This window comes from Tupaia chinensis, unplaced genomic scaffold, assembly GCF_000334495.1.
Source record: "Tupaia chinensis unplaced genomic scaffold, TupChi_1.0 Scaffold148019_1, whole genome shotgun sequence".
Taxonomy (NCBI): Eukaryota; Metazoa; Chordata; class Mammalia; order Scandentia; family Tupaiidae; genus Tupaia; species Tupaia belangeri.
Window position 1 is genome coordinate 179,940 of NW_006207869.1, and position 12,778 is coordinate 192,717.

At 37.6% G+C, this 12,778-nt stretch overlaps 2 pseudogenes; both read right to left on the bottom strand.

Annotated features, from left to right (window-relative positions):
* Positions 1 to 6,491: 6,491 nt before the first annotated feature.
* On the bottom strand, positions 6,492 to 9,799 carry LOC102474557 (protein CDV3 homolog; annotated as a pseudogene).
* On the bottom strand, positions 9,799 to 11,981 carry LOC102474977 (serine/Arginine-related protein 53-like; annotated as a pseudogene).
* Positions 11,982 to 12,778: the final 797 nt, after the last annotated feature.

Genomic DNA, 12,778 nt, shown 5'->3' on the forward strand with positions numbered 1-12,778 from the left:
CACTTTTCCTACCCTGTGTATATAAGAATGTTCTCTGGCCCTCAATAAATGAGCGACTGCATACCATCTTGAGCTGTGACACTGTGTCGCTCCCGTGCTGTGATGCTGCACCAGTTCCAGACCTCCGCTCTCTCACTTAGGCACCCTGCCTGATTGTCCCGTGGGCCAGGACAGTCTGGGGTTTCTGACCCACTTTTGTTGTTGCTTAACAACAACAAAAGACTACAGAGTTGTATCATATAAACATTATGTCTGAATGTAATGAGAAAGAATTAGCACTGCTGTTTTAAGATGCCCTTCTAGCAGTGGCAGAGCTATATTTTGCACTTCTACACACACTCTGCTATTTAGCTTTTTCATAAAAGTCTTTGAAGCTTTTCTAGTTGTTTTTAACAGGCAACAAAAAATAGATGTGTGAAGGGAAAAATGATTTTTTCTCAATTTGACTTAAATTTAAATTGAGCATGGGCTCAATTGGGCTACAACATACTAATAATTTTTGCCTCCTTAGAGAAATTGACATCAGTTGGGGTAGGGTGGGAGCCATACCAGGTTCTGCTTTGTCAGCACCAATTTAGTTTGCCTTTTATTGAGAGTGAGATGGGAGAGTTAGAAGTGGGATCCTGAGAGCAAGTAAGTTATCCAATAGTAGAAGTTCTAGATTTATAAAGAAGTAAAGAGTAAAGTTTGTCAGTTTGGGGCCTGTAGGTGGCATGGTATTTAAGGCATTGGAGTTTCATATGGCCAAACACAGTTCAAGTCATGAACCTGGTGGCTTGCTTTCTCATTTTCCCTCTATCTCTATCTCTGGCTCTTTCTGGTGTGTAAATAATAATAATTAATTAGCAATAATAAATAAAATTACATAAATAATTATTTTTAAAGATTTGGACATTATATTTTTTAATTTACCATAGAGAGAGGAAGAGAGATAGAAGTGAGAAAGCAAGCTGCCAGGTCAGAGACTTGAACAATGTTCATCCATGTGGGAGACCACCACCTCAAACACCACACCAATTCCTGGCTTCAAATAAATAATTCTGTAAAAGAATAAATAAAAATTTGTCAGTTTTTTTTAAGTTATTTTCCATGGGGCATGTATGCTCACCACACGGAGACAGAGAGAGGATAAATGAGAAATCACCCTCCCCCCAGGATGGATGGCCATGTTGCAATTCCTTCTCATCTAGTCTCCTCTTGGTATTTGGGACATGTATGCACATGTGACCAGCATGATTTATAAGCCACCAGGTCCAGCACTTAAACCACAATCAGTCCCATAGAAATACAGCACTTCAACCACAGGATCACCTGATGACACCTAGATTTATTTATTTTTTATTCACTGGAGTTAATGGACTTTGTGGCAGACTGTAATTGGACTTACTTAACTCTGTGAGCATCTTAGATCATACTAATTACTGTAAAAATATATAGTCTCTGAGTATAAACTGTGTAATTTTATTTGCTATGCCAGTACCATTCTAGTATCAGGAAACAATTTTATTTGATCTTGAAACCCAAAATTTACTTTTCTCAATGGAATGTTTGCTGTAAACTCATTAAGTTACACTGGAACTGAAGTCTCTTCTGAGTGTTTTGTTTTGTTTTTATTTGTTATAGGACACATGCACATATCAGAGTGAGAAACAAACACACACACACACACACACACACACACACACAGACAGAGAGAGCACAAAAGTGAGAAAGCAAGCTGCCAGGTCCAGGACTCAAACTGCAGCCATTCATGTGAGAGTCCAGTGACTTAAACACCTTGCTACCTGCTGGCTCCCTCTGAGTGATTTTAATATTTCTGAAAGGAATAAAACTGGAACATCTTTAAATTTGGAAGAATTCTTTAGTATCCTGATATATACCCAGGTTTTTTGTTGTTGTTGCTGTTATTTTTTTTTTTCTTTCTGAAAGAGAGCAATTCTCTTTTGGACAAACAACAAAAGTTTTCCTATAGAACCACTGTAATTTGATGTGAATTAGCATTAACATCTTCAGATGGTTTTCAATTATTAAGCTAATAAAGAAATATTTTATATTCTTTTTATTGTTGTATATGTGCTAACAAACAGTGGACAAAGTTTATGAAAGGAAGTATCTCTATATTTGTGCAGAGTGACCGCAGCCAGCTTTAGGTAGGGGCTTGGAACCCAAAGCTTAATTGTTGGGAGGCTCTATAGGAAGGGTGTATGCATGTTCCTAGTGCACGTGTCCTGGTCATTACTCATCATGGCCCCTTGAAGTCATTGCAGCATGAAGAACTTATTTATTTAACTGGAAATGAACAAAATTATTATTTTGCAAAGTGTGAGAAAGTAAAATTTGGCCTTCCTCATTTTATATTGACCAGGTACTGTTTGCAAGGAAATATTTACTTGTCATATTTATTTGTAGTTTGCCTGCCACTACAGTAAATTTTTTCAACTCAGTATTTTAAAATAATTATTTATTTAATATGTTGAATTATTGTTATTTTTCTAATTTGCTGTAGGAAATGTGCAATCACCAGAGCAAAACAGAGAGAGAGAGAGAGAAAGAGAGAGAGAAAGTAAGAATGCAAGCCACCAGCTCTGGGACTCAACTGAGGTCAGCCATGTGGGAGTCCAGCACGCTAATCACCAGGCCACCTGATGGCACTTTTACAACCCAGTTTATTACTGGCCTTTTATATCAGATCACTGAAGGCCCAAATATTGAGGACAGAAAATAGTACATGTAGGTTGACTGACTAATCAATATATGTGATTGATTTGGCTAAACTATTATGTATGTGCAGTATGGAGATTAATTTGGTACAATTACCATTTTGATTATATTAATTCTTTCTATCCAGGAACATGGGGTGTTCTTCCACTTTTTTGCTGTTATTTTCAAAATCCTTTTTAAGATTTTAATAATTTTCTTTGTAAAAGTCTTTGACTTCCTTAGCTAGATTTATCCTTAGGTATCTTATACATTTTGTGGCTATGGTAAAAGGGATTCCTTTCTTCAGATCTATCTCATTCAACTTTTCGTTTGTATATCAAAATGCTATAGATTCTTGGATGTCCATTTTGCATCTTGTCCCTTTACTGTATTCCTTTATTACTTTGAGAAGTTTTTTCATGAAAGCCTTTGAGTCTTTTAAGTAAACCATCATGTTATCTGCAAATGAAGCTATTTTAAACTCTTCTTTGCCTATTTGAATGCCTTTTATATTATTCTCTTTTCTCATTGCATTGGCTAAGACTTCCAGCACTAAATTGAAAACAATGGAGAAAGTTGTTAGCCTTGTCTAGTACTGGTTTTTAGTGGGAAAGCATTTAGCTTTTTTCCATTCAATATGTTAGCTATAGGTTTTTCATATATGGCTTTTATACCAGTATTGCTAAGAGTCATAATCATGAAAGGATATTGTATTTTATCAAATGCTTTTGCTGCATAAATTGAAATGATTACATGGTTATTACCTTTCTGTTAACATGGTGTATTCTGTTTCTGGTCTTATGTTTGTTGAACCACCCTTGCATCCCTGGAATAAAGCCTACCTGGTTGTGATTAATAATCTTTTTCTACATATCATTGCATATAATTTGCAAGTATCTTGTTGAGAATTTTTGCATCTATATTCATTCAAGATATTGGTCTGTAGTTTACCTTTTTTGTCATGTCTTTATCTGTTTTGGGAATGAGGTTTATGGAGGCTTTATAAAGTGAATTAAGGAGGTTTTCTGTCTTTTGAATCTTTAGGAAGAATTTGAGTAGAATGGGAGTTAACTCTTCTTTAAACGTTTTGTAAAATTCAGAAGTGAAGCCTTCAGGACTTAGGCTTTTCTTTGTTGGGAAGTTATTTATTACTATTTCAATCTCATGGCTTGTTATGGGTCTATTCAGGGTTTCTATGCCCTCCTGATTCAATCTTGGTAGATTATATCCATCCAGGAATTTATCTATCTCCTCCATGTTCTCTTGTTTGTTGGCATATAGGTGCTATTAGTATCCTCTAATGATGCTTTGTATTTCTATTGTGTCTGTTATAAGGTTGCCTGCTTTATTACATATTTAATTCATCAGGTTTCTTTTTTCTTATCAGTTTAGTTAATGGTGTGTCAATCTTGCTCATCTTTTCAAAGAACCAGCTTTTGGTTTCATTTATTTTCTGCATTGTTGTTTATTTTCTATTTCATTTATTTCTGGTCAAATCTTTATTATTTCTGTTGTTGTTGTTTTACCAATTCCCTGAGTCATGATGTTAAGTTGCCTATTTGCCATCTTTCCATCTTTTTCTTATGCGTACTAATTGCTATAAATTTCCCTATTATGACTGCTTTTGAGGTGTTCAATAGATTATGGATACTCATGTACTCATAATCATTTGTTTCTTTAAATTTTTAATTTCAGTCTTAATTTCTTCAAGAGTTAAGAAGTCATTCAGAAGTAAGTTGTTCAGTTTCCATGTGTTTGTGTTTATTTGAGGATTTTTCTTGAAATCAATATCAAATTTAATTCCATTATGGTCAGATAAGATGCTGGATATAGTTTTGACGTCTATGAATTTATGAAGGCTTGATCTGTGCCCTTTTATAATGTCAATTTTTGAAAAGGTTCCACACGGGGATTAAAAAAATGTATATTTTGTAGTCTTAGGGAGGAAAGTTCTATAAATGTCTGTCATGCCCACTTTATTTATAGTCTTATTAAGGTCCTGTGTCTCTCTGTTTATTCTCTTTTTTTTTGGAGAAGTTTTTGCTATAGGGCGCATGAGCTCGCCAGAAAGACAGAGAGAGACAGAAAGCGAGAAATCACCCCCCCAGGGGGGATGGGCATGCCACAATCCCTTCTCCTCTATTTTCTTCTTGGGATCTTGGGCATGCACGCACATGTGTCTGGCGTTAGTTTAAGCCACCGGGTCTGGGACTCGAACCACAGTCGACTACATGGGTGTCCAGCAACATAGCCATCATGCTAACTGCTGGGCCCTCTCTCTGTTTATTCTTTCTAGAAGATCTGTCTAAAGGACATAATGAGGAGATTCCCAACAATTACATTGTTGCAACCTATCTGTCATTTTAGCTGTTCAGCCTTTCCTTTACAAATATACATCCTCCTGAGTTGGGTGCATAGATATTTATAAGTGTTTTGTCTTCTTGATAAATTAGCTCATTTACTAATATATAATGCCCTTCTTTATCTCTTTGAACAGCTTTTGTCTTGAAGCCTATTTTGTCTGAAATCTGTATCACAACTCCAGCCCTTTTTTGATTTCCATTTGCATGGAATATCTTTATCCAGCTCTTCACGTTTGGTCTGCCTATGTCTTTATCCATAAGGTGCCTTTCTTGTAGGCAGTAGATAGAGGGTTTCTATTTTTCTATTTATCAACTCAGCCAATCTGTGTCTCTCAAGTGCAGAATTTAATCCATTAATGTTTAATGTTATTATTAATATTTTTGGACATGTTCCTATCATTAAGTAAGCCATTTTCTTGATTTTTTTTTTTGTTCTTCTTTATCTGTCTCTCTGGCATTTTGGTTTTCCTTTATAGCAGTCCCTTCAGAACTGCTTGAAGAGCTGGTCTGGAGTTGGTAAATTCTTCCAGATTTTGTTAATCTGAGAATGCTTTTTATCTTTTTTTTCCTATTTGAAGGATAATCTTGTTGTGTATAGTATTCTTGGTTGAAATTGTTTTCCACTTAACACTGACTGTATTTCCCCACTCTTTTCTTACCTACATTGTTTCTGACGAGACGTTCAATGTTAGCCTGATGTGATAAATTTTGTAAGTAACTTGATCTTTTCCTCTTGCCAATTTTAGTATTTTGTCTTTTTCTGTAGCTTTGGACAATTTGGCTATAATGTACCTTGGAGAGGATCTTCTAGGGTTGATTCTATTTGGGGTTCTATGTATTTCTTGAGTCTGGATATTTGAATGCCTCTCTAGGTTTGGAAAGTTTTCTTCTAAGATTTCATGGAATAAATTACTAATGCCCTTAGTATTTTATTCCTCTTCTAGGATACCAATTATCTGAATGTTTAGGCACTTGAAGGTATCTAATATTTCTTATGTGTTTCTTCATTTTTCTTGATTGTGTTCTGTCTTTTTGATACTTTTTCCTAGTCAGAGGTTTAGTCTTCTACATTAAAAATTTGGCCTCTGTCTGATCTAATCTACTTTTAATACTTTCAAGGGAGGTTTTAATTTTCTATATCACATTCTTCATCTCTAACAATTACATTTGATTCTTTTTTATGGTGTCTATTTCTTCTTTCAAATTGTGAGAGAACTTCCTCATCTCCTAGAGCTTGTCTCTTTTCTCTTGAATCTCACTTAGTTTGGTCAGTATAAATATTCTGAACTGTTTATCCAACATCACCATGAGTTCCTTTGTGTTGTCTGTGAGTAATGAGGAACTAATGTTTTCCCTTTGGGGAGAGACATTTTGTTGGTTGCTCATATTTCTTGTGCCTCTGCCATGGTTTCTAGTCACCTTCCTAAATTATTCAAGGTATCTCTTCTGCTCCACCTCCCATTTCTTGCCAGTATCTTGCACTATTGTCCCTTAACCTGGGTAACCAAAAGTCCTCCCTGTTTTTAGAGAACAGGTGTGCCCTAACTTAAACACTGAGCTTCGATTCAGGAGCAAAGATGAGATTGCATGGCATGCATTGTATGCCACACACTTTAGAAAATGCTGAAGTTCTGAGAGGTGGATTGGGGAGTGGATGAGACAGAGGTTCAGCCCTCCAGCCACAGGAATCCTGCTGGACAGCAAGGCCCTTCACTGCAACAGGTGTCCTGATGGGGTGAGGACAGGACACAAGATCATCTCAAAGTCCCAAGCAACAAGCCTGAGAGTCCAAAGGTGAGTCAAGAGATGGAACTTAAATCTGCTGCAGGTTTTCAGATTTCTAGTATGATATGCCATTAAATAACATCTCTGCATATTCTTTTCACTTCATTCCTTAATAACATAACCCCAACTAGTTTTGCTGGGGGAAAAATGCATACTTTTAGAAAAATATGTAGCTCAAGGTCTAAGAGATTATTTGTTAAAGTTTTTGATTTCCAAATGAATTTTTTTTCAGTTTACCAAGAATCCCTTGTTTCTCATTCAATTACCCAACCTCTCCTTGGCTGGCTCAGCTGCTCATCTAAATACATGAGAAGGATACCATCCTGCCTGCCACTTCAAATAATGTCAAGATTATTGCCCAGAAGTGACTGGCAGGTCCTACCAGGAGACACTGACACCATCCTAGGAGTCCAATTCCTTCCCTGACACTTTCATTAATACTATACTTCTATAGGAATATCTTCCTATAACAAGACTGTTTTCACTCACACGTTTGCTTCACTCTGGTTTGTAGCAAGTCTGCAACTCCCACATTTGGCAAAGGAATTTGTTAGAAACCTAGACACTAAATCAAATGGTCACATACCACTTTGAAGTATTTCTATTGAACCAAAGATATAAAACTAAGAAATTGCCACACTATCTCAGTAGGTGGAAAGAGACTTTTTAGCAATCCTGGGTAGCTTCTTCAAGTTTCTTTTAAAGACTAAAAAGTACTGGATAGTGTTTTTTGTTTGTTTGTTTGTTTTTGAGTTTTTTTGCTACAGGGCATGTGCAATTGCCAGAAAGACAGAGACAGAAAGTGAGAAATCACGCCCCAAGGGGGAATGGCTATGCCACAATCTCTTCTCCTCCTTTCTCCTCTTGAGATCCTGGGGACACACGCACACATGCCCAATGTGAGTTTACGCCGCTGGGTCTGATTTGAACCATGGTCAGCTACATGGGAGTCCAGCGACATAGCCATTATGCTAACTGCTGGTCCCAAGTACTGGATAGTGTAAGCTGTAATTAAAAACAGAAGTACTTCATCACCTGTCTCTCTCCTTTCTCTTTAAATGCAAATTAAGCACACCAAAAGTTTGATAACAGAACTAGCTAAGACAATTACTGCACCTAAAGAATGTCAAATACTATAAAAATGTGGGTACAAGAAATAATGAATTCTTATTAAAGATTATGCAATGCTCATGAAATATAAATGAATTTTAGGTGAGATTTTGCTTGCACTTCTTTGAATTTATAAGAACAAATCAGTCTTAGTTTGAGTAAAATTCATACTCTCCACAGCAGTTAACCACACAATTTAGATCTGATTAGAGGAGGCTTTAACAGCACCTCAGATAGATCCTCAATCATCCACTGCCCTTTATACCAAAGGCCATTTGGTTCCACTCCAAGGATTGCCAAATTCAAAACACATTTCATAATTCTAATGCATATTTCAGGTTACTCACTTAAACAAACAATATGTTCTAAGAACTTACTCCCAGGCAAAGCAAAAAAGACCTCAATAATGGGACACAGAAAAACACTAAATAAAAAAGTAGTAAAGTAAACACAATTATTCTTCTATCCACCCTGTTTATCCACATGTACACCCAAGATTGGTTTAATTTAATTTGTAGTTACTTCATAATACAACTAAAAGTTTAAATTATAAATCATCACAGTGCTATGTAGATGATCTGAACAGATCAGTTCTTCTGAGAGAGGCATGTTTTAGGAAGGCTTGTACAGTGACAGCCTTCTACAGAGAGTATCCCTTAAGGTTGGGACACAGGACAGGTTAATTAAAGTCACTTAACTCTTCATCTTTTACAGTATAACAGAACCCAGATGGCTGACTTTCTGCAGGATTTTTGATAGGAATCCAATAGAGCTGGTTTCAAGGTCAACACATTGATAATCATTGTAACCTTCTTATCCAGAAATTGTGATCCACATGAAGGCCACAATGAGTGCCCCAAATCTGAGGTAATCAACCCTCACAAAGGCTCATTATCTGAACATAAAGATTTTGAAATAACCAGCTGCAAGGCTTTTTTGTTTTGTTTTGTACTTGCAGAGTAGTTAAGAAAGAACACTGCTGAATCTAGTTCACACATGTATGACAATAAAAATTCCTTTAAGTGAAATACCCAAAGAGCAGTTGTGACACTTTAAACTTCCATAGTGCAATAGGTCCAGTCACTGGCATCAAATGGTCTGCATCAGCTGCAGTAGCTCCAGATGATGAATGACTGTACAGGGTGGTTAGTTGTAATCTAGTTACGTTAGAAGGGTTAACAAAGACCATTCCTTAATGGTACTGTGTGACTGCTTTTCTGATTTTCAAGCACAGCATACTGGTTGTCTAGCTAAAATTTAAGAACTTGTTTTTTTTGAAATCTCATCCCTACCTCTATTTTCCTGTCTTACTACAGAACTTTTCATTCCTTTATCCCTCCAGCTATCTACATGCTTGGCAGGGGACTACAGCAATGGGAATTGTGTGTCACTGTTTATTTTTGGCGGTTCCTGTGGTGTTTTCCTGGTTGTTGTTAACCAGGCCACAGGAGGACTACACACACCCTAGTCAAGGCCAGTTCTAGGGTTTCTGCAACAATTTACTGGCAGGAGGCGCTTGTACCAGAGCTACTTTTATTCCAGGTACCTGAAGATTTCTCCACACCATTACCACCAACTCCTCCACCTTCTTCCCAGTTATCACTCATATCTTCTCTCTTTTTATTATCATCTTCCTTTTCACTCATTAGCATTGCCTAAACTCTGAGGCCGCTGTAATCAACCTCTTTTTTGTTCAAAGGCTTTCCACTCATCTTCATCCTTCTTCATGACCTTGGCAGCTGCTCCAGGGTCCAAGGACCCAAGCCTGATGTCTTGCCATCACCAGTCTAGCCAGTAAGTCCTGCACCACCCACCTCCATCTCTGCTGCTTCCTCTGGTGCTACTCCTTGTCCCAGAACTCCCCGTCGGGTAGCTCTGCTCCTTCTTGTCCCTCTTGGTAAAGAAATTTCCCTGGCTCCTCCCCCTTCTCAGCCATGGTCTCAGCCTCTTCAACTCCCTGTGGGTGGTGCCCTTGACGGACAGACGCAGCCTTCAGGACTGGAAGCTCTGAATCAAGGCTGGTTTGGCGCTCATGCTGCCAGGTGAGGCAATGCCTCCGGTGTGTGTGCCAGGAGAGTGGCTCCCCCACGTCCTGGTAATGGTGGTCCGGTCTGCCCCGAGGCTTTGCCACCTGCCTTGGCTGCCACCACCCAAGCCTGCCCCAGGCTCCAACTGCTGCCACAACCCAGAGCAGGAACCCAATGCCTAATAGCCAGAGGAGGAAAGGAATTCTAAGGTCAGAAGCTCTGGCAAGAGACCCTTTCCTATCTTAAAAGAAAACATTAAATCCAGATGTACTTAATATACAGTAAACATACAATGTGTATTCTGAAAGTGAACAAAATCCTCAATACCTGTAATTTCTAGATGATGCAGAAGGTAGACACATACCAAAAGTATTTGTGACCAATTTAGCTAGAAAATGCCCCCTACTTGTTTGGCTCAATAATACACTGACGTTTGAACAGTGAAAAATACTGCTTCAAATCATTTTTCAGACAAATACTTGAAGAGCTTTGCTAAGGCTTTCAATGAAAAATTAATATTTAATGTGTTATCCATCGTGTCAAAATATGTACTTTTTTTCTTTTTTTTTCATTTTCTTACATACATTCAATCACATTATTATTTGTCTTACAAAATGGATATTTCAACAGGTTAACATTTCTCCTTAGTACTGTTAAAACTACAAAATATCTTCAACAGATAATATCACACCTCTTTGTGCCATTAATACTTTGCCTCCCTGTCCCTCCCCAAAATGTCCTTCCTCAGACCCTCCTCTTTCACACACACTATATCTGGTATTTACATTTATATACTGTGTTTCTATATCCTTTAGTCAATTAGTTTTAGTCATAGAGTGCAGACACTCTGTATATATTAAGTGGGCACATACAATGCCTCTCCTTCATAGCATGGCTTCCTTCACTCAGCAGTAAGTCTTCCATATTCATCCACTTCCTGTCAAAATCCAGGTTTTTTTTTATGGATGAATAATATTCCATTGAGTATATATGCCACAGTTTTTCTAACCATTCATCAGTTTGTGGGCATTTGGGTTGTTTCTATGACCTAGCAATTGTGAATAGTGCTGCAATAAACATGGATGTGCAAGCACTTTTTTGATTAAGTATTCTTCTGTTCTTTGGGTAGATACCAAGGAGTGGGATGGCTGGATCATATGGTAGTTCTATTTGTAGATTTTTGAGGAATCTTCAAATTGTTCTCCACAGTGGTTGGACCAACAAAAAATGGTAAGTGCTGGTGGGGGTGTGGTGAAAAGGGAACTCTCAATTTCTTTTACCCTTTTCACTTGTTCTACTAGGGTGGCTTGGTATTTCTTTCTTTCTTTCTTTCTTTTTTTTTTTCTTTGCTTCTTTCTTATTTCTTTTCTTTCTTTTTTTTTTTTTTCTTTTAATGCTTTATCAGCTTATGCAGCAGCCTCAAGAATCAGCTGTAGTCTGGTTTTGGCCTGTTCAGCTGGTGGCAGATGTTCTAATCCAGCTTTGATGTTTCCAGATTCCCAACATTTGATATTATGTAAGTCCTTGTCCTTGCCTTTATCCTTCTCCTTTTCTCTTCTCTCTTCATCTTTACCTTTACACCATTCTCTGTCCCAAGAGCAACTACGGATTCTCCTGTGACTTTATCTGTCACTGCTTCAACTATGGGAATATGGATGAGGTCTAGACCTAGACTTTCTTGTTCTACTTTTTGATCTAGACCTCTGAACTCTATAGGATTTTCCTCGCTCCTTTGAATGACTTTGACTTTGTTTTCTTCTAGAGCCATAAGAAGAACTACTGCTTCATTGATGCCTGCGTTTTCTGTCAAAAGAATGTGAATGAGGTTGGCGATCTCGGGACCAAAATCTTTGCTATGATCTTGATGTCTTTCCACCATTTTTTTTTGGCTGTATGTTCTACTACCTGAAGAATTGCTTGAAGATAATGGAATGTGGTGTTTCTTTTTTCTCTTGCTTCTGCTTTATTCTTCAGTATCTGATGATCGTAGTCCCATTTCTATATCCTGGGTCTGAAACTTAAATCTCACACATCTCATTCACGTGCAAGCGCCATGGATCTGGAAAACATTCCTTCAGATCAGGGAACCACCAGCATCTTCCAAACTTGCTTCAGTTTAAGCTCAGCACCATCCTGGTTCTGATGTCAGGATTTTTATTGAGTGGTATCTGGTCTTGGGATAAGATAACTTCATGGCTCATACAATGGTTATGATTATCTCTAGGCCCCAGAACTCAAATAGCTATACTGAGGCCCAGAGCCTCAGGCATAAGGAAACGTGATCTGGGAGGATATTCTAAGGACTCAAAGGTGGTTTACCCAGAACCAAACTTCCAGGACAGGCTTTTGGAATTTGCTGGCTCTTATATTCTGGACTGATGAGTTAAGCCTTCATCATATAGTATTGTACAAGGGAGTGGGTCACTGAGGATCCCCTTAAAAGTGTGCTTACTCTGAACTGAAACTACGTGATCAGAAATGTGCTATAATTTTGCCATGACTCATGGAGAGCAAAAAATTTTTTACCCCTGTGTATGTGCAGCCTCACTACAGCTCAACACCACAGAAAACCCCTGATCAGCATATATGTCACACTGCCCATATTCCTATTCTTCATAAATTATTTTTACTAAACTCATGTTGATGAAAAGAAAAACAATTTTATTTAGCTTTTAGCTTTTTATGTTGTTGTCATAGAATGTGTGTGTGGGAGAGAGAGAAAAAAAGGGAAAGTGAAAAATCACTCCCATAAGTAAGGGCCTTTTCACAAGCCCTTTTTCTTTTTCTTTTTTT